The sequence below is a fragment of the Pipistrellus hanaki genome (assembly GCF_964339955.1).
Source record: "Pipistrellus hanaki genome assembly, chromosome: 3".
Lineage (NCBI taxonomy): Eukaryota > Metazoa > Chordata > Mammalia > Chiroptera > Vespertilionidae > Pipistrellus > Pipistrellus hanaki.
Window position 1 is genome coordinate 121548092 of NC_140505.1, and position 25571 is coordinate 121573662.

General features: G+C 38.2%; 1 protein-coding gene and 1 long non-coding RNA gene across 3 annotated transcripts in view; both read left to right on the forward strand.

Moving 5' to 3' along the window:
- PAWR (pro-apoptotic WT1 regulator) overlaps positions 1-25571 on the forward strand; it is a 124304-nt gene that overhangs the window by 4552 nt on the left and 94181 nt on the right. The window lies entirely within an intron of this gene.
- On the forward strand, positions 7300-11670 carry LOC311620661. Its single transcript, XR_014794728.1, has 2 exons — positions 7300-9447; positions 10723-11670. It is a non-coding gene; the product is annotated as an uncharacterized lncRNA (long non-coding RNA).

Genomic DNA, 25571 nt, shown 5'->3' on the forward strand with positions numbered 1-25571 from the left:
GAGTTGATTGGCTGAGAGAGGCTATTGAAGATGAGGGTCTTGAGCTAAGTCTTATGTTTCTATACCCATATATTCATACATACATGTATACATACCTGTTGTGTAGTATTTTAAAAGAGTGCAGTGGTACTTACTGTGGCAGCACATTATTATCATGTGAGGATCTTAACAAAATATGTTCTTGTGCTGATTACTTTTGCCCTCTTCCTCCCTGACCCCCTCATGATTTAGTGGGTTTGGGATGGATCCCAGGCAATAATATTTTGATAAGCTTCCCATGTGATTCTAATGTGAGTCAAGGTTAAGAACTATTGGGCTGCAGTCCGGGATACAGAAATGAATAGGACACAGGTCTTGTCCACAAGGGACTCCCAAGTAATAAAGGCAGTAATGGTAAGTACAGTGTTAAAGTACAGCCTGTTTCCTGAGCAGGGAACATAACTCAATGAGGAAGGATAAGTTTGAGGAAGATTTCCTAGATAGTTATATACCCCTGCTTTCAGAGTGCTTGTTATTGCTGTTGAGTAGGTTGCATGAATGGGTTAACAGATGATTGCCATAGAAAATAAACTCTAATAGGTAGAACTCAACTGACGCTAAGGTTTTGATTTAAATAGAAAAGGTAACATATATTGGAACGTGGATTTCATAGGAGTTGGCTAAAGTACTTTATGTGTTGTCTTAATGCTCACAGCAATCCAATGTGGTAGTTTATTTACTCTTTTTATTCCCATTTCCAGAGGAAGTAAAATGGATGCTTAGAGAGTTTAAAATGACTCTTGATCACATAGAGGAATATTTTAAGAGTGTGTGTGTGTGTGTGTGTGTGTGTGTCTAGAGGAGGGGAGTTTTAAAGAATTAACCTGCCTTTCATTATTTACCTTGTTTCCCTAGATTTTTTTTAAATAACTTTTTATTAGAGTTATCTTAAATAATTTAAACATCTAAATGGGGAAAACAGTGAAAGTATGGAATTGAATAGAACTTAAGGTCAAATTTGTAGGCTCAGAGATTGCTTTTGACCCTCTAATCTATAGTTTGCTTGGCAAAAATTTGCCAGTCCATCAGCAAAATATGATGCTGTTTTTGGCTAGCAGTCAGAAAATGTGGATCTTTGATTTTACTTGAGTGATATGTTGTTCTGTCAAGGTGGGGTTTTAACACCTCCATAGTTTAAAGGAGATTTTTAAATGAGCAAAATGTAAGTAATTATTCATATTTGTTGAACATTATATTGGACAAGTTCCACTTAGTAAACTTTATAAATCCAGGTAGATTAAGAAACTCCATTTGGAATGCCCATTATATTCCAGACTGTCTACCTACCTGTCTATGTGGTGAGTCAGGGGAGGAACTAATAGTGAGTCAGAGTTGGAAAAATATAACATAAACACTGAGGTTGCTTAATAAGATATAAGCCAGACTTTCCTAAATGTTTTACTTCATTGATAAAGTAAATTGAATTTTTAAAAAATATATCTTATTGATTTTTTTACAGAGAGGAAGAGAGAGGGATAGAGAGTTAGAAACATCGATGAGAGAGAATCATCGACCAGCTGCCTCTTGCACACCGCCTACTGTGGATGCGCCCACCACCAACGTACATGCCCTTGACCGGAATCGAACCCAGGACCTTTCAGTCCACAGGCTGATGCTCTATCCACTGAGCCAAACCAGTTTCGGCTGAAATTTTAATATTATGATTTATAGTGAGTTGTCTAAGATGAGATGCTTTTTTTGCCATAAAAATGATTATGTAAATAAAGTAGATGACATTTATGGTGTGTTTTATTAAGTGCCAGGCATTCTTCTAAGGACTTTACATATATTGGTTCACAACCTTAAGGGAATATGGGGGCCTGCTGAGAGGGTAAGTTACTTGTCTGAGTTTATGGTAAGAAGAAGAGTAGAGATAGTCTGCCTTCAAAGTCTGATGCTTAATGTTATTATATTCTAGAGACTTGATGCACTAATTCATGTAGGGGTAGGGTCCCTTGGCCTGGCTGGAGATCAAGGCCTACGAGGGGGGCCGGTTAGCCAGGTGGGGGAGAGGAGGAGGGGTCATGGGAGGTTGGCTTTGAGAGTACACTACCACCAGGGGAAGCTCCTGCATTGAGCATCTGCCCCCTGGTGGCCAGTGCATATCATAGCAACTGGTTGACTGGTTGCTCCACTCGTTTGGTCATAAGGGTTGCTGAGGCTTTTATATGTATTGATTAGTTTATTATATGCTATATTCTGAGTTTAATAAATACAAAAAATATTTTAGTAAAATATAATATATTGCTATAGAATTTGAAAATGGCCATATTATAAAAACAGATGAAGTGGGACTTTATTGGAAAAATTTAGCAAGTAAACCAATTAGCATTGGCATTAAAATTCTTATTTAAAATCTTTATTAAGCTAGTGGCCTGGCAGGGGTTGATGGGGGAACTCAGGCCATGCCCCCCACCCAGCGGGGCTTGACAGAGGATCTCAGGCCATGTCCCCCACTTGGTGGGGCTTGCCTGGGAACTTCAAGACATGCCCCCTGCCCTGCTCTGGGCTGGGTGTCCTCAGGCCATGCCCCCTGTCCTGGTGCCATGCCAGTGGACCTGAGGCTACGACCCCTTCCCGGTGGGACTTGACAAGGGTGGGACTGGCCAGGTCTGGATCTAGACCAAGGGGGGGGGGGGGGGCATGCGATTTTGAGGTGCATGTGGGTGGGCGGGGACTTGACTCTGGATCCCGTGGTGAGCCCCAGACTCTGACAGGAGGAAGGTTTTCATATACATTTTACGAATTTTCTTTCATCTTCTATTATAGAGAAGGGGCAAATAGCAATATTAAACTATTTCCTCTAATTAATCCCCTTTCAATGTGCACGGATTTTGTGCACTGGGCCACTAGTTATATACATACTTCAAAATAGGGCCTTCAGACCATCGACTGTTGTTGTGTTGGCTGTTATTTTTTAAATTTTTTATTTGACAATGTAAGGGAAAAGAGGTCAGTGCCCCTGACTAAACAGTCAGGTATTACAAAAATTCTTGCTGTACACTGGTTGAAAATTGCTGATCTAATCATTTGGAAACTTTGAGTCAGAGCACAAATGGTGTTTTAGACCACTTACAGGGTTAGTATGTTATTGGATTAGTGTACTAAAAGCTGTGTGTAGTTGGAGTGGGGGGGCACTACCTGTTTTTCCTCAGAATGCTGATTACTGAGGTTCATTTCAATCTGGTAGAGGGGAGGGATTATCTGAGTAATTTTAACATGTTCTTGAGTAATTCTTATACACACTAAATTTTAGGAAGAACTGACTTAAATACCCTGTACTGGTTTACTGATAACTCACATGAAATTGATACTATTATCTAACAGGATTGTTATATAAACCAAATCAAATAATATTTGTAAAATGTTCTAAAGATAACCAAATGATGAGTTATAGTTGCTGTACAGGTTACAATGATAGTTGTTTTTTGATGTCTAATGGAAATTTCTTATTGGGATGTTACACATCTCATTTTTCCCTTCTAATTAAATTTTATAGATATCCTAACAGACAACTTGATCTATTTGGAAATTCATTGTACCTTACAAACATTTACATAACAGTCATATTGCATATATAATGTAAAACATTTATTTCTTGCCCAGAATTTCTTAGAAACTTAGACTACTGAAAAAAGCCTCTAATACCTAATCTATTTTGGCTGATACAAGTATTGCTGCTCCGGCTTTTTGTGTGTTTTCATTTGCATAAAATATCTCTTTTCATTCCTTTACTTTTAGTCTGCTTGTGTCTTTAGATCTGAAGTGGGTCTCTTGTAGGCAGCATATACACAGGGTTCTTTTTTTTTGGGGGGGGGGGTTAATTTAGCCATGCTGTGTCTTTTGATTGGAGCATTTCATCTATTTACATTTAAAGTAATTGTTGATAGGTGTTAGCTAATGCCATTTTATTATTTTCTGATTATTTTTATAGTTTTCTCTTCCTTTATTCTCTTGCTCTATTTTATAGGTTGATGATTTTCTACGGTGCTATATTTGGATTCATTTCTCTTTATTTCTTGTAAATCTCCTATAGATTTTTTGGTTTGTAGTTACCATGTGCTTCATATATACTAAACTATGTTTATAGTAGTCTATTTTAAGTTGATGGTTGTTTAAGTTCCAACACATTCTGAAATCAGTACAGTTTTAATCACCTTTTCCATGTTTATGATTTTATCTTTATTGTTTACTTCTTTTGTGTGTGGATTTGTGTATATCCCTTAATTTATTGTTGTAATTACACATTATGTTTCTACTTTGTCTTTTAAATTTTGTCTTTTAAGCTTTACTATTTGCTTTTGTTAATGAGCATTTTTTACTTTCCTATATTTTCTTACTCATATATATTTTAAATATATTTTATTGATTTTTTTTACAGAGAGGAAGGGAGAGAGAGAGTTAGAAACATGGATGAGAGAGAAACATCAATCAGCTGCCTCCTGCACCCCTCTCTCCCCCCCACTGAGGATGTGCCCGCAACCAAGGTACATGCCTTGACCGAAATTGAACCTGGGACATTTCAGTCTGCAGGCGGATGCTCTATCAACTGAGCCAAACCTGTTTCGGTCTCCTTACTCATAATTTAAAAGGGCTTCTTAAAGAAACTCCATTAACATTTCTTACAGTACTGGTTTTGTGGTGATGAACTCGTTTAGCTTTTTCTTGTCTGGAAAACTTCATCTCTTCTTTGAATCTAAATGAAAACCTTGCTGGGTAGAGCATGCTTAGTTGTAATCCTTTGCCTTTGAATATTTGTTGCTAGTTCCTTATGGTCTGCAAAGGTTCAGCTAATAGTGTTATGGGAGCTCTCTTTTATCTAATAAACTGCTTTTTTTTAAATGCTGTTTTAGGATTTCTCTTTGTTTTTTAACCTTTGGTATTTTAATTTAGATGTGCTGTGGAATTGGCCATCTTGTTCAGCACTCATGCACTTACTGGAATTGTATTTCTATTTTTATCAGGATTTCAGACATTAATTATTCAAATATGTTTTAAATCTTTTGCTCTTTTTCTCCTCTCCTGTGACGCGGAGTGTTATTAACCTTGATAGGTCCTTTGAATTATCCTCTTTTTAAAAAATTCTTTCTTTTCTTTTTACTCTTCCAATTGGGTGTTTTCTGCTACTTTGTCTTCTAGATCTCTGTTTTAGTCCTCTGATTCATCTGATTTGCTGTTTATTCCTTCTAATGTATTCATCATTTCAGTTACTGTGTTCTTCATTTCTGACTGGTTCTTTTTTTATGTTTTCTGTCTTCTTGAACCTTTCACTGAGTCCCTATATTCTTCCCCTCAGTTCATTGAGCATCCTTATAACCAGTTTTTGTTTTGTTTTTTAAACTTGGTATATGATTGATATCTCATCTCTGTTTCATTTAGTTCTTTTTCTGGAGTTTTGCCAAGTTCTTTCATTTGAGACATGTCTTTGTCTACTCGTTTTTGCTGATTCCCTTTGTTTCTATGTATTAGGCCATCTCCCAGTTTTGAGGGAGTGGCCTTACGTAGAAGGTGTCCTGTGGGACTCTGTGGCAGTCTCCCTCCTCACCTGTGCTAGGTGCTCCAGGGGTGTCCCCTGTGTGTGCCCTTCTTTGTAGTTGGGCGTCAATTACTGTTGGTATGTCAGTGGGTGGGATTGACTGTCAGGCCGACTGGTTGAGTGGGCTGGCTGTGACTACAGTGGATGAGCTGTTTTGGGTTGACCACATGGAGCAGGAGTTGCTTTAGTGGGGCTCTGGTGCCAGCTGAGTTTGGCTTTTGGGTATATTGTTCCTGGAGCTGGATAGGTGGTGCACCAGTGTGCTCTGAAGCCAGCTACCAGGTGTGCTGGACCTGGGGCCTCGAAGAAGGGACTTGTTGCAGGCCATGGCCCACTGCTACTTATGCTGGGTTTGGGGCCTCTTGGTAGTAACTCCAGTGTATTAGTTATCTGTGGTTGGTTGCTGCTTGGGCTGGGCTTGAAGGCGCTTGGGACAGGCTATGCTGTGAACTGAGCTAGTTGCCACTTGTGCTGGGCTTGGGACCCTTGGTGGGTGCCATTGTGAGCTGAGGCCAACTCTGCCCCTTGCGCCAGGCTTGTGGCTGCTTAGTGGAAGCTGTTCCAGGTCAGTACTGGCCACCGCTCATGCCAGGCTTGGATCCAGTTCATGGGAGTTACAATACAAGTTGAGACTAGTCGCCACTGCTGGGTTTGTGGCTGCTAAGCAAGACCTACAAGGCATGCCAAGGCCAGTGATGCTTGTTTGGGGTTTGTGGACCTTTGAGAAATTTTGGGAAAGTCCGCAGGCTGAGCTGAGGCAGGCTGTGTTGAAAAGCTGCTAAGAGGCTGAGATGGAGTAAGTTGTGTGAAGGGAGGAGGTCTCAGGAAATCACTGGGGCAGGGGATATGGTGTCAGCCAGGTTAATGGAGAGCACATATATGGTGCCTGTCAGGTAGGGCCAGCTGTGTAGGAGAATAGTTCAACAAAGGAGTATTGACACATGCCAGCACCTCCATCCCTAGAAAAAGTTGCCCTGATCCTTTCTGCTTCAGCCCAGCTCCTGAAGTTAGTTAATTTAGTTCCTCCCTGTATGTTCTGACAATTTTTGAGCTGCTGTCCCTGCACTAGGACTTATAGTGAGTGGGTTTGTGAGTGAGTCTGTGCATGGTCTCTTTAAGACCTGTAGCTCCTTGGTCTCTTGTAACCATTTGTATCTCTAGCACATAATCTCTGCTGTTTTTCACACACACAAAACATGGGGACCCCTCTTTTCTGCATTGATTCCTGAGTTGGGGAGCTTGGATTCCTCCTCATTGGAGAATATTGCAGCTGAGATATTTCTCTCAATTCTTAATTGCTACACCATGGGTGTGGGAACTGCAGGTTCTGCAGCTCTGCCCCTCCTAGCAGTCCCACATGGCCTTTTTTTTTTTTTTTAAATATATATTCAGTTATAGGAATTCTGTTCATTTCGTCTTCAGTTGATGGTGGTTCTGTAATCTAGTTGTAATTTTGAAGTGTTTGTGGGAGGAGGTGAGCAGAGTTTACCTATTCTGCCACCTTGGCTGTTGTGCTCTTGAGAGTGCACAATAATTTTTCAATAATAGTCTCATTTGTTTTAACTCGTGTTCAGTTGAAAGAAAATGGGCTGTTGTATTACGAAAATGAGTATTTTGTTGGGGTTTTGGTGAAAGAACACAACAGAGAATTTATGTTAGAGAATATAATTCTGTGACAGCTACAAATTTGTTTGCAAGCTCTTTATATAAATTCTAGGGGACTAACTGATGAGATAAGTAAAAATAATAAAACATAATTTGAAACACAATGAAAAAACATCTTTTGTAATAAAATTGACTTCAAAATATACCGTTTAGTATTGTTTATCTATAGTAGTGATTTTCAACTGGTGTTTTGCAAGAATTTTTAAAACATGCAATAGCTGACTATTTAGTCAGAGGCACTGACCTCTTTTTCTGTAGATTGTCAAATAAAGCAAACAATGACAATAGCCATCTAGTGTAAATGAATAAAAATGGCACCTCTATTTTTGTCAGATTAGTAATTTTAGTAATTTTGTGTGCTATGAGATGAAAAAGATTGAAAATTGATGATCTTTGGGCATGTACATGTACTACTTAATCTTATTTCTTTGAGAAATTTGCGGGTTATATAAAGTATGGAATGATTTTCTATTTTAGAATTTCTTGCAGAATATTTTTCGTAGTATTAAAAAAGAATGGAAATTTCAGTTATGAAGAGCAAAATTAATATTTAGAAGATGGTACTTGAAGAATCTATACTAATAAAAGGGTAACATGCTAATTAGACTGGGTTGACCAGATATCTTCTGGATGTCCGACTTCCTGAGGCAGAGGTGTTGGGGGCTATCAGGCCAGCAGGCAGAGGTGGTTAGGGGCAATCAGGCAGGCAGGAAGGTAAGTGCTTAGGAGCCAGCGGTCCCAGATTGTGAGAGGGATCCTAGATTGGAGAGGGTGCAGGCCCAACTGAGGGACACTACCCACCCGTGAACCAATTTTGGCCCCTAGTATGAAATAAAAGTAAAATTATATTAGCTGAAACAGTCAAAGAAGTTACTTTTAAGTTTCAAATTTTTGATAAGACTGGTATTTTATAATGCATTTATTATTATTTTCTGGTAAAAGTAATTTTTTTTTTTAATGTGTTCAATGTAGTTTCTTCACGGAAACACAAGGAAAGAGAAACATTACCTGTTATCTTATACATAGTAATGTCTGTTTTCTGTATATCTACATAAAAAATGGGACCACATTAATACATATTCACATATTTAATTATTCATTGTGGGTATTTTTATGATGTTAGTATGATTTCAAAAACAGGAATGGATTTTTTTTTTTTTTTTTTGTGTGTGTGTGTGTAAAATACCCATAACACAAAATCTTAACCATTTTTGTACATTAAATTCACATTGTTGTGCAACCATCAGCATTCTCCAGCCTGTAACTCTTTTTATCTGATAAAACTGAAACTTACCCTGACTGGTTTTGCTCATGGTTAGAGCATTGGCCCTTGGACCGCAAGGTTGCGGGTTTGATTCCCATTCAAGGGCAAGTACCTTAATTCCAGGTTCCCCAGCCCCAGTAGGGGTGAATGTGGGAGGCAATCAATCAATGTGCCTCTCTCACATCAGTGCTCCTCTCTTTCTTTGCTTCCTTCCTCCCTTTCATCTCTCTCTCCTCCCTTTCTTCCAATCTCTCTAAATATCAATGGGAAAAAAATACATACTCGTGAGAGGATTAAAAAACAAAACAAAACAAAAATCCTGAAACACTATACCCATTAAACAATTATTCCCCATTCTACCATCTCAGCATCACCTGGCAACCACTATTATACTTTCTGTTTTTAGCAATGGAAATGTTCGAGTTATTTGATATCAGAATACTTAAGCATTACTTGATTGGGAAAGGACCCTGCTGCTTCTCTGCCCTATTATGTAGCTTTCTTATTGGCAGATAAATAAGTCATCTTAATATAAAGAGCTCCCCTTCCCCCACCCCCAACATGCACAAACGTATTGGATATCCTGAAGCATTTTCAAGAAAAGTGTTTGGGTCTTTCAGAATATCTTATAGGTACTATGACTTTCAGATAATTGTGAAGGATGCCAGAGTTTGTGATTTTTTTTTTTTTAATCCTCCTTTATACCTTTGATTTTGGTGGAAAATTGGTCATCAGAACTGCAGTAATTATAGGAGTGGGTAAGCTCTTAACGCAACAAGTTCTTAAAACTCACTATGGCATGAAAATCACAGAATAAAAACCATAGGGCATATGACAAATTGAGTTTAGGGACATAACACTAAAAAACTTTGTCAGTGACATGTAAAAAGAAACTTAATAAAGACAAGAACAATTTTATGCATGTTAAATTGTGAAGAATTACGTATTGGGTCGGCAAGTAAGTAATTGCGGATTTTTTAAAGAAAATCAAAGAATTTTTTCATGGAACTAAATAACTTTATTCTGTAATGTATTGCCCATTTTGATCAATGACCTTTTGCCATCTTTCAGGCAGCATCATAATCCCACGTTCAAAAAACTTCTGTTTTTTATTAGCAAAAAACTGAATCAGGTACGATTTGACATCATCATCATTATTGAAATTTTTACCATTCAAGGAGTTTTGTAAAGATCGAAACAAAAAGTAATCAGATGGTGCAAGGTCAGGACTATATGGTGGATGTGGCAAAACATCCCAACCAAGCTCCATTAATTTTTGCCGAGTGACCAAAGATGTGTGTGGCCTTGCATTGTCATGATGGAATACAACACCTTTTCGATTTGTCAATTTGGGCCGCTTTTCTTCAACTGCATTGTTTAATTTCGTTAGTTGTTCAATGTAGACATCAGAATTGATCGTTCGGTTGGGTGGTAAGAGTTCAAAGTAGACAATTCCTTTGTAATCCCACCAAACTGATAACAAAACCTTCTTTTGATGAATATCAGCTTTTGATGTTGTTTGAGTTGGTTCACCTGGCCTGCTCCACGATCTTTTCCGCTTGATATTGTTGTAAACAACCCATTTTTCATCGCCAGTTATCAGTCGTTTTAAAAATGGATCATTTTCATTACGTTTCTTTAGCAAATCGCAGCTGCTAATGCGTTGCGTTAACTGTGATTCTTTTAGTTCGTGAGGAACCCATGTATCGAGTTTTTGAACATAGCCAAGTTGTTTTAAGTGATTTTCAATGCATGTATGTGATACATGAAGCTTCTCTGCAATCTCACGTGTTGTACTGTGACAGTCTGAATTGATTATTGCTTTGATTAGGGCGTCATCAACTTCAACTGGACGACCAGAGCGTTTTTCATCTTTGAGTGAAAAATCACCAGAACGAAATTTGGCAAACCAATTTTGACACTGCCGTTCTTTTAAGGCTTCGTCACCATAAACAGCACATAACTTTTTATGAGCTTGCGATGCGTTTTCCCTTTGCGGAAATAAAAAAACAAAATATGACGAAAATGTTCCTTTTGATTTTCCATTTTTCAACGAACGCCAAACGAAAACTACAAAACAGATCAAAAAACTTTTTTTACTGATTAACAGCTGAATAGCCAACTATCAAATAACAAAATGTGTTTTACATTTGTACTACGTCTGCAAACCTAAAAATTCAACTGAAGCCATATATGTGTGAAACCCGCAATTACTTAGCTGCCGACCCAATACTATAGTAAATATGACACTTGACCTAAAAAATGATGTAAAGTTTACCTGGCTGGTGTGGCTCATTGGTTGAGCATTGACTTATGAACCAGGAGGCCATGGTTTGTTCCGATCAGGACTTATGCCCGGGTTTCGGGTTCGATCCCCAGTGTGGGGCATGCAGGAGGTAGCCAATCAGTGTTTTTCTTTCTTTCATCACTGATGTTTCTATCTCTCTCTTTAAAATCAATAAAAATATAATTAAAATGTTATAAAGTTTGCTTGTACAAGTGGATGTCAAAGGAGTTGAAACTTGTGATGTGGTGGAGGAAGGATTATCTGAAATTGGACTGAAAGTGTAGCACCAGGTGTGGATGGGTGTGGCTCTTAACACATGCAGTGAACTGAGCTGCCTGGCAGATGTTTGAGGCGTGTGCATTTTATGTATTTCTATGTGGCTCGGTTGTGTCTTTTGTGCTTACCTAGTGATTCTTGCAGTTGTACATGAGCAAACGTGAAATTTGTCTCATGCTTAGCATGCTCCCTAATATATTGGTTGCCTTGGAACAAATCCAATTTTCTAAAAAGATGTTGCAGTGTTACAAATATATACCCACACGTAAACATCTACCTATATATGCACACCCATTATCCATTTATCCGAAAAATATAAAACAGTGGCTTGGGGAAGATCTGCTCAAGTAATGAAATCGAGAAAGGGCTAGGGAGCAGACGGTGACTAGAGAAGAGTATACCAATACTGATTGCTAGTAGAGTGGAAAAGGAAAGGGATGGACGGATTTGAGAGTATTTCATTGATATGAAAAGATTATGTAATGATGTTTTGAGCTGGAAAAGTCTTTAGAGATCATCTAGTCCAGTGGTCAGCAAACTCATTAGTCAACAGAGCCAAATATCAACAGTTACAACCATTGAAATTTCTTTTGAGAGCCAATTTTTTTAAAAAATATATTTTTATTTTTTTACAGAGAGGAAGAGAGTGGGATAGAGAGTTAGAAACATCGATGAGAGAGAATCATCGATCAGCTGCCTCTTGCACACTCCCTACTGGGGATGTGCCCGCAACCAAGGTACATGCCCTTGACTGGAATGGAACCCGGGACCTTTCAGTCTGCAGTCCGATGCTCTATCCATTGAGCCAAACCAGTTTCGGCGAGAGCCAAATTTTTTAAACTTAAACTTCTTCTAACACCACTTCTTCAAAATAGACTTTCCCAGGCCGTGGTATTTTGTGGAAGAGCCACATTCAAGGGGCCAAAGAGCCGCATGTGGCTTGAGAGCCGCAGTTTGCAGACCACAGATCTAGTCCATTATAAAAAAGTATTGACTTGTTTTTTTCAGACTACTTCTGTCTCAAAATTTAAGTTGTATTTCATTCTCAACCTTCAGCTGAGTGTAGCCCAGAACCTAAGTACCCTGATACCTTCCCAGAATCTTGCTTATTTTATTCCTTTCTTAAATACTCAGCCTTTCCCTTGGTTAATCTTGCCATGAAGAAATGTGTCCTTAATTCTGCTTCACCTTCAATTTGCTTTTTTCCTTATTGCTTATTTTAAATATGTTGTTTTCACCTGAGAACTCCCTCTTCACTGCTCAGTTCCTACTATTTTATGGAAATATATTTCTCTGTGGTTGCTTTCTACTTCCTAATTGTCAAATGTAACTGCATCTTTTATATTTTCAACTTATTTGACCTCACTGTACCATTTGCCCTTACTTCTCTCCCTTGGATGCTATAACATTTTTGTACGATTTTTTTTTTGGTTGGTGTTATTCAGAAACATTTGAGTACTCTAGGCTCAGTGCTAGATAATATAAAAATGAATTACAAACTCATCAGTCTTTAAGGAACTTCCAGTCTTTATTCAGAGAAAAACATAATGTTTTAGTTTAGGTTGCTATAATAGAATACTATAGACTTGGTGGTTTACAAACAACAAAATGTATTTCTCATTGTTCTGCAGGCTAAAAGGTTGAAGCTCAAGGTGGCAGTCGAGTTGATGCCTGGTGAGGGTTTATTTCCTGTTCACTCTGACTCCTCACATTGTGGAAAGAGTGAGAGGATTTTCTGGGGTCTCCTTTATCAGGGCTCTGTCCCATTCATGATGGCTCCATCCTTATGACCTGATCTCATCCCAAAGGTCCAACCTTCTAATACCGTCATAGAGGAATTTGGGGGATACACAAATATTCAGTCCATATCGGATAATAAATTATTCGAATTTGGTGTAATAAGAACTATGATGGAGAAAAAAACAAAATACTGAACTAGCTCAGAAGGAAGCCACCAATTACGTAAGAGAGTCAAGGAAGGCTTTGAATAAGATAAAGTATTAAGCCTGGGTCTTGATTGGTAGTATCCCAGTGGAGAGGGGACAGAGTAACATCCTAGATAGAGCAAATAGCATGTGTGAAGGCACAGAGCCAGGAAATAATAGCATTCTATCACATGCCAACTGTATGCTGAGCGTTGTGCTGGGGGCTTTCCATGCTTTATTTCTAATCTTCACAATAACTCACAAGGTAGATTTTTTATTCCTCATTTTACAGGATGAGGAAGTTGAGCCTCAAAGAAGTTGAAACTTGCCCAGAAGCCAAACTGGCAGAACTTGGATTTGACTTCAGATTTGTGTGGCTGCCAATTAGTGCCCACACATTGGTTATCATTGTTGGAAAGAGGGAGGGGATATAATGTAACAGAGGAAACTTTAATGAGCAGATACTTTATAGTGGGGAACAGTTGTGATAGATCTAAATGTTATGCCAAGGAATTCAGACTCTCTTCTGCTGTTCTTTGTTAGTATTGTTGGCTAGGCATTTCCCTCCTCTGTCCATACCTGTTTATACAATAACTCTGACAGCTTCTGGAAGCAAAACGTTTTGCTTGCCTAACATTAAGAGGATTTTCTTGTTCAGAGGCAGATATCTATTCAAGAATAGTAAGTAATACAAAATCCTGTAAAAAGAAAATATATATAATAGAATACGTAATTCCAGATTTCCTCATGGGATAAAATGAGAGAATAGGCTCTAAATAAAATTGTGCCAAGTGGTTCTTTTTATTACAAAAACTAGAGGCCCAGTGCATGAATTCGTGCACAGGTGGGGTTCGGCTAGCCTGCCCTGATCGGGCTGGGCCAGCCGAGGGGAAGGGATGCGGGAGGTTGGCGGACTGACCCCACCCCCTGGTCGAACTCCCAGGCGAGGGGACACTTTGCATATTAGCTTTTTATTATATAAGATAATTCTGTACTGAAGATAGATTTGGGAACAACTTTTATTTTGGAGGAGCAGAATGGAATAGAGATAGGGCTCTAGTGATATTAAATTGCCAGATTCTGTTCTGAGTGTAACCGTGTATAGTTTAATATTGTGCCTGGATTTGGACTTTGTCCTGTACTTGATATAAAAGCAGGTGTTTATTCCATTTCCTGTTTCTTCCAGTTCATCTTACAATACAGGTGCTAAAGAATAGGCACTGCCTTTGAATCTTTTTCCACATGTTTACTTAACTCCTCCAATGTTCCTTCCCTCCATTCCATCTGCCCTCTATTTTAGGGGAAGTCAAGTGCTGTTTTAGAAATAGTGTTTGCTTATATTTGATTATTTAAAGGGAATGCCTTCTTATTGCAGAAAATTAGAAACAAACATCAAAAATAGGATTGTGTAAAGGTAAGCTGTATCAATTGGAACACAGTCTTCCATTTTTATTTTTATGCATTGGGATTATACTCTATGTACATTTTTATGATCTACCTTTAAATTTGACGTTATATCTTAAATAGTATTGCCTTTTAAAAAATATATATATTTTTTTTATTCAGAGAGAAAGGAAGAGGAAGAGATAGAAACATCAATGATGAGAGAATTATTGATTGGCTGCTTCTTGCATGCCCCCAACTGGGGATTGTGCCCAAAACCCAGGCATGTTGTTTATTCCATATATATCCCATGTTGTTTATTCCATGGTTCGAGTGGGAATCTAACCATAATCTACTGGTTCATAGGTCGATGCTAAACCACAGAACCACAATGGCAATATTATTTCTGTTTAAACATTTTTGTAAACAGAGCTGTTAATTACTGCATGTTTTTGTTTCACGAACATAATTCCTACCATCCAATGATAACTATTACTTTATAGTTTTGGTATTTAGTTCTTGAGGATATTTTATGCATACACTACAATAAGTATATTTATACATCCAGAAATTTAGTTATCTTACAAATATTATATCCTTTTTGTTTTCAATATTTTATGAACATTTTTCTTTATATGTCAGTAAACAAATAGTTGTGTTGTTATCTCAGTGACTACAGAATATTCATATGTAATTTGGATATTCCAATAATGTTACAATACGTTTACTAGCTTATGTTACAGACACTGAATTAGGTCTTTTGGACATTTGAGTTGCTGTATCTGTTCTATTACCAGCACCATCAGGATTTAGGCGAACTCTAATTCATGTTTTTGTCTTTGAGCAATTTATAACCTAATTTGAAGAAATAAGATTATATAATACCATTTTGAAATATTAATAAATACATAATGACATGTTAAAGGTTGTACTATACTGTTAGCACCCAGAAATGAGAGATCCCTAAGTACTAAATGGTCCTGGAAGTTTCGTGGAGCGAGTGTGAGATTTGAGCTGATCTAGAAGGACTGATAAGAATGGGCAGATGAAGAGGAGAGTCGTATTTCAGACAGAGAGCAGAGTGGGCAGTGGTACAAAGGTGATAGTTAGCCACCTGATCAGTATAGAGGGTTTACATTTGGAAATAATAATAGATGATACTAAGGAGCAGGATTGTTAATTACCTTAAAAACTAGGCTGAAGATTGTAGGCTTGATGTGTCAGCCTACAAGAGAACTTGAGCAGGATACATTCATATTTGTGAAATTGGTATTTTATCAAGATCAGTTATTGGGCAGTGGTGTGCAGAATAAGTTAGAATAGTGGTTCCCAACCTGTTTTTGGCCATGCCCCACCTAAGCATCTCTAAAATCCTGATGCGCCCCCGTGACATATAATTTTTATTAGATAAAAAAGTGAACTATTCATGGGGAGGAAGCCTAAAAGGCCATTAACTTGGTCTAAACAAGCTTCCAAAGAACATGGCATCCATGAAAGAGAAAAATAAAAGAATGAAAGGACAGTTGAAGTACTGAGGAAGAAATCACTAAGAAATTGTTAAAAAAAATAATATGAAAAAATAGCAAATAAAGTTTCAAAATATAATAAAGAACTGAAATGCATAAATATGTCACAATATATATTTATATACTGTACTAGTGGCCCCATTGCAGGAAGATTCCTGCAATAGGGCTTCCTGCTGTGGTTGCTGCCCCGCCTGCTTTCCTCCCTTCTTGGGCGGGCCTGCTTGCTTGCTTCTCAGCAGCTTAGCTCCCTTCTGCAGGCTTGGCTTCTTTCTACGCTGCCTTGATATGTAAATTAACCGCCATCTTGGTTGGGTTAATTTGCATATTCACCCTAATTGGCTGGTGGGCTTGGGTTGTGTAGCAGAGTGACGGGTAATTTGCATATTGCTCTATTATTAGGTTAGATATGAGACTCCTAGAACCATAAGAAATGCAAAAAATACACTGTATTTACCCTCCATCCCTACCCCTGTTGGGCATGTGCCCTATGTTGGGAACCACTGGGTTAGAGGAAGGAGAGAACAGAGGCAAAGAGATGAGTTGGGAGGTTGTCATATGCCAGTTGGGGAGACATTATATGTGAAGTCATTAGAACATTATAGTAGAATATAACTCATAAATCACTTATACTACAAGCTGGTTTTTAGAATATTTTATTGTTTTGATTATGGATGAAAAAGAGTATTTGTCTTTTAGGATAAGTAGGCCATGTTAATAAATAACATTTGTGTGCTTACTAAGTCTGGCACTATTTAAGATCTTCTGGGTCATTAACACATTGCATTTTAGAAAAACTCTAAGGAGGTCAGTGCTCTTCCTACTTCACAGAAGATGAAAGTGAGGTCCAGAGAGGATAAGCCACATGGAATTTCTGATCTGAGGAATTAGTTGCCAAATTTGCCCTTGTCTCTTAATTTGTTTTCCCCTGTGCTTCTAACTTCACAATGGGAAACCTCCACTGTCTTGTTTACTATACTGTCTTGATTACTGTACTTTATAGTAAGATTTGAAGTTGGGTAGTGTCAGTCTTCCAAGTTTGTTCTTCTCCTTCAATATTGTGTTGGCCATTCTGGGTCTTTTGTCTCTCCATATAAATTTTACAATAGGTTTGTTGATAGCCACAAAAGAACTTGCTAGGATTTTGATTGGGCCTTCATTGAACCATCGATCAAGTTGGAAACAACTGTCATCTTGACAGTGAGTCTTCCAACCATGAACAGGGAATATCGCTCCATTTATTTAGTTCTTTGGTATCTTTCTTCAGTTTTATACTTTTCCTCATATAGATATTTTACATATTTTGTTAGATTTCATTTATTGGGGGTGGAAATATAAATATATGTTTTAAATTTCAAAACCAACTTGTTTATTGCTGGTAAATACAAAACTGATTGATTTTTTAAAAATATTAATTATGTATTCTTTAACTTTGATATTATTATTTATTAGTTCCAGGAGCTTTTTTGTTGATTCTTTCTGGTTTTCTATGTAGATGATTATGTCATCTGTGAACAAAGACAGTTTTCTTTCTTCTTGCCGTCTGTGTACATTTTCTTATTATATTAACTAAGACATTAGTTTCAGTTATCTGATTTCATGGTAGTCTTTGAGAATATAGTTTTAAAAATTAACAGAAAGACCCCTTTATAATTTATTAACTTCCCCTGTATTTTTCTTTTAGTTTGTACTTAGTTCTTTAAAACATTTTGTTGTTAAAACTATTTACATTGTTAAAATAGGGGAAAATAGTAAAAATTTGCTCTGGTGCAGAGAATGAGTTAACAGTCTTCTTTCCTATTTTGAACAAAAGCCAATCTATAGTTTTTTGTGTTCCTATAGGTTAAAAATGTTTACTTTTTTCCTTAGGAAAGTAGTCTATTAAAAATAAAGAATAACTACTGTCCATATAGAATAACTTACATAATAGCTTCAGTGTACTTTTCCATTTATTATTTGATTTAAAAAAAAAGAACACTTGAGAGTTACTCAACTAAGGATAGGTCATTAAGGTATTTATTTGCTAAGAGTTGCTCCTTTTTGAGGACTTGAAAATGAAGCATAATTTAAGATGAGTATTAGATGGGAAGAAATTATTTCAATATGTTTCTTAGGTACTTAAGTTTCATAGATATGATGACTGCATTTCCCAAACCAATAATAGGATACTTGAAATATAGGTGATCATGGAATAATACTCTTATTATATGCCACGCAGAAAGTTCAAACCACTAACTTTTAGGGCTAGTCTTTCAACATCTCCAGGACTGAGGACTTTATATATATATATATATATATATATATATATATATATATATATATATATATATATATATATATATATATATATCAAGAACTATATGATTTCATTCATATACAGGGCATAAAAAGCAACAAACAGATAAACTCATAGGTTATCAGAGGGGAAGAAGGATGGGGAAGGGTGAAAAGGGTAAAAGGGGTCAAATATATGGTGATAGAAGGAGACTAGACTTTGGGTGGTGAGCACACAATGCCATATATGGATTGTGGTGACTGGTTCCACTTATTTCAATTTTTGTCTCTATAAAATGGAGGAGAAATGTGCTTGCCCAAGAATTGAATAAGCACTTTGAAACCATAAAGTACTATGTTCGAAGTACTGTCTACTAGTATTTTAAAAAGCAACTGCTTTAGACATGATACCTAGTCAAGTGGTCCCAGGATTAGGTTCTTGGGCTAGTCAGGCTACAAGAAAAGACTCACTTTGTGTCCTGGTACTTCTGTCCTGGCACAGCTTTCACATGGAAACCCACCATTCCCATCTTTTCTAACAAGTTGGTGTTGCTTATTATTGATTTTTCGTTCTTTGCTTGTGCTGCTTCTCTCTCTTGGGCCAATCTGTGCAAAAATCTTTCTTTTGCTATTTGAATTTGTAGTGTTCTACCTTTCCATTTTGTGTTATGTAAAACAGACATAAATTTTTTCAGGTCTGTTTCTGCTACTCTGATGTTGATATATGCAAAGGCTTTCTGTGGGTTTCCTTGGTCATCTTTCCGAGTGATGATCTCCACATCAGAAACTTCTCCAAATCTGCTGAACTGGTTTTGTAGGTCCACCTCAGAAATGCTCTTGCCAAGGCCACCCACAAAAAGGTGCTTTGTTTCTCACTTGGCTTTCATAAAGGCTGGGGTACACTCAGTGTGTTTTAGGAGGGTTATCACCTTGTGTTTATCCGCGCCTGGATTAGCTATCGGCGGAAGTGAGAGCTGAAGGAAAATCAGGACTGAAGACTTTGAAACCAAAATGTAAAGACCAATCAGTCTATTGATGTATCTGAAATAGGAAAAGACAGGAATGAAATTATTTTAAAATGCACTCATTCCTTCCTTCTTTCCACTCTGTTTTGAACTTTTTCTCCATTTCAGGGTCTGGGCCAGAGACACAATCAAAACTGTGTGTGTAAAGATGCTGGCGCTTGTTCTATTGGGATGAGAATCTTTCCTTCTAGTTTGAAGTCCCCAAATTGTCTCCTTATATTTGACCTATTACCTCTCTTTTCTAGAAGTTATTTTGTTGCTTTTGTTTTTGTTTTAATATTATTGGAGGCAAAGAGTTTAGAAGTAAGATGCTGGAATAACTAAAGACAAACTGCTTAGAGCTGCCTAATGAAGCAGAAACAACACATCATGAAAGTAGCGTAATTTAAGGAAACATGATTATAATGCCCTGTGGCATTATATGGAAATACATTTTCTCTGAATTTGAAACATTAAAAGCACAACTTTTATTGTAGAAAAATCAAGTGAACAAAGGTAAACAAAATGGTATAATTAACCCTGTGTATTACCCATGTTCAATAATTATCAACTATGGTCAATCATACTTATTTTTCCCAATTTATTCTGTTATTTTGAGGCAACCCTAGAATCACATAATTTTATTTGCAAATAGTATAAATTTGTAAAAGATAAGGAACCTTTTAATGATATCCATAGTACCACTATTAAATATAACTAATAATTTTATAATATCAAATATCCATTGTTGACATTTCCATGATTTTCTCAATCATGTTTTTTCTATGTAGCCTAAATAAGGTCTGTTCACTACAATTGGTTGCTATGTCTCTTAACTTTCTTTTAATACTTACATTTTTTTTTAAAAAATATATTTTATTGATTTTGTACAGAGAGGAAGGGAGAGAGATAGTTAGAAACATCGATGAGAGAGAGTCATCGATCAGCTGCCTCTTGCACACCCCCTACCGGGGATATGCCCGAAACCAAGTTACATGCCCTTGACCGGAATCGAACCTGGGACCCTTCATTCCCCAAGCCGATGCTCTATCTACTGAGCCAAACCGGTCCCAGCCAATACTTACATTCTTATTTCATTCTTTTGCACCTCATTTGTTGAATAAAGCTGATCCTGATCATTTGTTCTCTAGTGTTGCCTATAGTCTGGATTTTGCTGATTGCATCCCAATGGTGGTGTTTAATGTAATACTCTGAACCTTGTATTTCCTGTAAAGTAATAGAATTTGGTTTAGACTAGAAGTTTAATTAGATTAATGTTCAATTTGGGGGCAGTGGCAAGAATACTTCATAGGAAGGACTACTTCGATTAGGAGAAAAATATCTGGACAGTTCTCTTTTCTATGATGTTAGCTGTTATTGATGAATTGCCTAGATCAGCTATGCCCAAACTTTATATTATTATTATTATTATTATTATTTATTTATTTATTTATCTTAAAATATATTTATGGATTTCTGAAAGGAATGGAGAGGGAGAGTGTGATAGAAATATCAATGATGAGAGAGAATCATTGATCAGCTGCCTCCTGCATGCCCCACAGTGGGGATCGAGCCCGAAACTCAAGCATGTGCCCTGACTGGGAATTGAACCGTGACCTCATGGTTCATAAGTCGACAGTCAACCACTGAGCCACACCATCCAGGGTAGTATTATTGATGCTTACCTTATTAGAAATTAAAACTTAAGAAATTCTAGAAATATCTCACTTATTTAAAAGTAATAATGAACCTATTTCATGCTTACATATACGACAATTTTATGAAAACTGTTTTCCAAAACAGAAACTTAATGAAAAGGTTACATTGTTTTATGGTTTTGAAAATCTTATTGTCCAGCTTAAAAAGAGACAGCTGGATTCTCTTATCTGCACTATCATTTAGTTTGTTGCAATGTTATATATCATGTAGACTCTGGCAACTTCATGTATCCTCATGAAAGCATGAGAGGAGAATAAAAAGCAAGTAACTTTTTAGTCTATATATATATATATAAAGAGCCAGGGTCCGTAACGTCCAAAATGACCAAAGGCTGTACTGAACACCAGAAGTCAGTCCCGCAGTCAGTGCTGGGTTGCCATGGCTATCCAGCACTGACTGCCGAGGGGGCTGCAGTGAGGCCCAGACAGAGGCCGGGAGAGAAAAGCAGGGTCTGATTGCAGCCCCGAGGCAGTCAGTGCTGGGTCGGTGTGGTGGAAGTCAGTCCTGCAGTCAGTGAACATAGGGTCAATTAATATCTCTTTGAGAGAAGTTGAGAATATAAAGTACAGTGTAGAGCAGTTATTTATATTATTTCACATAAAACTTTTCAACTAAGATATTTTCTTTATTTAAAATGTGTCTTTATTGTTGAAAGTATTACAGATGTCCCTTTGTTTTAGTTTTTTTCTTTTCTTTTTCTTTTTCCCCATTGATCTCCTACACTCTGTTCCAGCCCCTTCCAGGCCTTTGTCAGACTATTGTCTGTGTTCATGGGCTATTCCTATCTAACACATCAAAATCTAGAAAGATTCAGAGAAAATAAAAGATATGTCAGGTAAATATTGAACAGAAGAGCTGAAGTTGGTGCCTGAATACTGGATACGGTCTTGAAGCCAAAACACAAGTCATTGCAACATAACAAAAGGTTCCTTTCACTAAAGAGATAATATAGTTCCCAAAACTTATACACATAATGGAACAGTATAGAGGTTCAGAATGAGCCTCACCAGGATGTGTCTCAGTGGCATGTAGATTTTTAAGCTAAGGGCAATTTTAGCTTCAGGCTCAAGTGAAAATTCTGCCCCTCCCTTTACCTAAAAAAAATTGAATTAGAGGCCTTGCGATAATAAGACATTATACTAATAAAAGGGTAATATGTTAACTAGATAGGGAGACCTTCCAGGAGACCCTCTGGATGTCCTTCCAGACAAAACCATGGTGGTGGGGCCGAGGCAGAGGCAGTTAAGGGCAACCAGGCCAGCAGGAGAGAGAAGTTGGGGGTGAGCAGGCCAGCAGGAGGGGAGCAGTTGGTAGCAGGACTAAGGCATCAGTCGGACATCCCCTGAGGGCTCCTATACTGTAAGAGGGTGCAGTCCAGGCTGAGGGGCTAACCTCTGAGAGCACAAATTTTGTGCACCACTCCTCTAATATTATAAAATTAGAGGTCTGGTGCATGAAATTCATGCATGGGTAGTGTCCCTAGGCCTGGCTGGCAATCAGGGCTGATCTGTGAGGCAGCCAGAGGGGCATTTGGGAGCTCCCACTGGCACCTGCCTTGGCTGGCCTGGGGCCTGCGGGCAGCTGCTGCATTGAGCATCTGCCCCTGGTGGTCAGTGTCTGTCATAGTGACCGGTCATTTCACTAGTTGTTTTGCTGTTCGGTCTATTTGCATATTAGGCTTTTATTATATAGAATAGTTTTGACTTTGCCAATTCTCTGAAAGGGTTTTGGGGGTCTCACAGGGTGCTTGGGCTAAGCTTTGGGAATTGGTGGTCTAGATCTATTTTATTAGGGGCTGTAAAATGGTGATATTCTAATTCTATCATTTCCTGTAATTTATTAGCTAGAATATTATATAAGGAGGACTTTCTTTTTACCAACTCTTTAGTTACCCTGAGACATGGTTTATACAAATATGCAGGCTAAATGTTTGATTCTTTCTCCTTTATTCCATTTGTTTTACTATGTGGGAAAGAGGACCTTTGTACTAACTGAAACCATTTCCTATTAGAGACTCCTACAAAGGAAAGGAAGCTTCCTGCTAATACATTTGAGTTGCCTTCTTAAATTATTAAGATGCAGTTTGTATCTTACAGGTTGCTTATTTTAGTAGTATATCAAATAGCATTCCAATCTCTTTAAGAAACTGTTGAGGAGTCTAAAGGATTGTAAGCTTAAAGGTTTTCGGATGCCTTTTAGTAGAAATTTTGTGAAGATTAACAAGATAATTCCTGTGAGTAGTTTATAGCTCTTTTATATTATGGAGGTACATTTCTGTTAACTCGATAGAAGGAAAAATATAGGCTCTGATATGGGTTGTTGAGTTTTGCTGCAGTTTGATTTTTAGAAAACTGAACTGTCTAATCTACTTCCAGAATTGCTTCCAAATGTGAATACTCTTGAAGCAAGACTGGGAGTTGTAAGCTTTCATAAATGATAAAAACCAGACTAAAACTTGGAATGGAAGGAAGTCTGGAAAGAGGAGATGAGTGTCAGAGTAGTGTAAGCAATAGATTAATTAGGCATAATAAAATTTCAAGTCTTGTTCTTAAACATAAATGGAAGGGGGAAGTAATCATAATTCCTTACTTGTATGAACTTGAGATGAAATGTGGAATCAGTTTTCCTGTACTTAACAATTTTTATTTTAATTGACTTTTGGAATTTTTATGATATAATAGAAATATGTTGAAATGAGTTTATTGAGCCAACTATCTATAGATCTTAAGATATTTGACAGTTTAAATAGTTATTTAATGTGGCTTAGAAGTGAGAAGGTGTGAGTTGAAAGATGGAAGGAAGCTGAACCAAATAGAATAATCTGTCAGCAAAATAAATCTTTTCCAGTTAGACTTAATCTCTTGTTGTTTTTGGATCTGATGAAAATTATTTTGAAGATTAGAATTTAATAGCATAGTTATGGTTTGAAGGTATCTGTTTTAGCTCTGTATTTATGGACAGTCTGTCCTAATGTATAAAAACCCAGGGTCCATAACTGACTGAAGGCTCGACTGAATACGAAGTCAGTCCTGCAGTCAGTGCGAGGTTGCCATGGCGACCCAGTGCTGACTGCTGTCAATGTGGACATTGCGACCCAGCATTGACTACTGAGGGGGCTGTGGATCAGGCCCAGAGAGAGGTCTGAAGAGAGAGGCAGGGTCTGATCTACAGCCTCTGTGGCAGTTGTTGATCAGCCATTACCTTTCTTTTTCTCTCTGGACTTTGCCAGCAGCCGTACCTGTTTCTCTCCGGGCCTCTGCAGGGGCTGCTGATCAGCGCCGCCTCTTTGATCAGGCCCAGAGATAGGCCCGGAGATGCTGACTGGCATGGAAACCGACCAATCAGAACCAAATCTGGGTGAACTGTGAGGAGCCAATGGCCGCCTAGGAGACAGTGCTTTTGATGCTGACTGGCCTAGAAACTGATCAGTTGGAACCAAATTGGCCAGCAGGGGAGGGCAGTTGTGGCAATCAGGCAGGCAGAGGCAGTGAGGGGTGATTACGCTGGCAAGGGAGAGCAGTTGGGAGCAAGATCAGACCTGCAGGGGAGGGCATTTGGGGGAGAGATCAGGCTGGCAGGGCAGGGCAGTTGGGGGCGAATTCAGGCTGGCAGGGGAGAGCAATTAGGAGTGATCAGGCAGGCAGGCAGGCAGAGGGGTTAGGGGCAATCAGGCATGTAGGCAGGTGAGGGATTAGGAGCCAGTGGTCCAGATTGCTTGTCGGACATTCCCCAAGGGTTCCCCGATTGGAGATGGTGCAGGCTGGGATGAGGGAACTCCCCCTCTGTGAATGAATTTTGTGTACCAGGCCACTAGTATATATGCATATAAAAGCCTAAGTGACTGGCCGATAGGCCAGTAACTATGATGTGCAATAACTACCAGAGGGCAGACCCTCAAAACAGGAGCTGCTGAGCGACAGCAACTTTGCAGAGCGCCCTCTTACATTCTGGGACCCTTTTGGGGATGTCAGACTGCTGGTTTTGGCCCAATCCTTGCAGGGCAGGCTGAGAGATCCCACTTGCCAGAAGGACCCGCTCACTTAGCAGATGCCCTATGAGTCCCAGTGCTGCCCTAGATGTGGCCGGCTGGGGAGGGACTGCAGGAGGTTGGCTCCAGGGCATGTCCAGCCTGTCTTGCCCCTTTCCGCCCCACCAGGCACCTTCTAATTTCCTTTCAATGTGCACGAATGCATGTACCGGGCCTCTATAGTAAGAACAAAAAATTTAAATAATTTTTGCATTAAAAATATTACATTTTTTGAGACTTATGAGTAACCACCATTATTCCATGAAAACATGTCAGTTTGGAAAGTAAATTAAATTATTGTTTTTTAAAAAATATATTTTTATTGTTTTCAGAGAGGGAGAGAGAGATGGAAACATCAATGATGAGGGAGAATCTTTTATCAGCTGCCTCCTGTATGCCGCCCCTCTGGGGATTGAGCCTGCAACCTGGCCACCCACGTGCCCTGACTGGGAATCATGAACTCCTGATTCGAATCATAGGTTGATGCTCAACCATCGAGCCACACTGGCCAGGCAGATCTTTCATTGTTTTAATCTGTTCTTTTATATTTATTTAGGGCACATATTAAGCCTTCACAGTTAAACTCTAAAATGTAAATATTGTTGATTTTTGAAAATTTGGTGAACTGCCTCTTCTTCCTTATAATTGA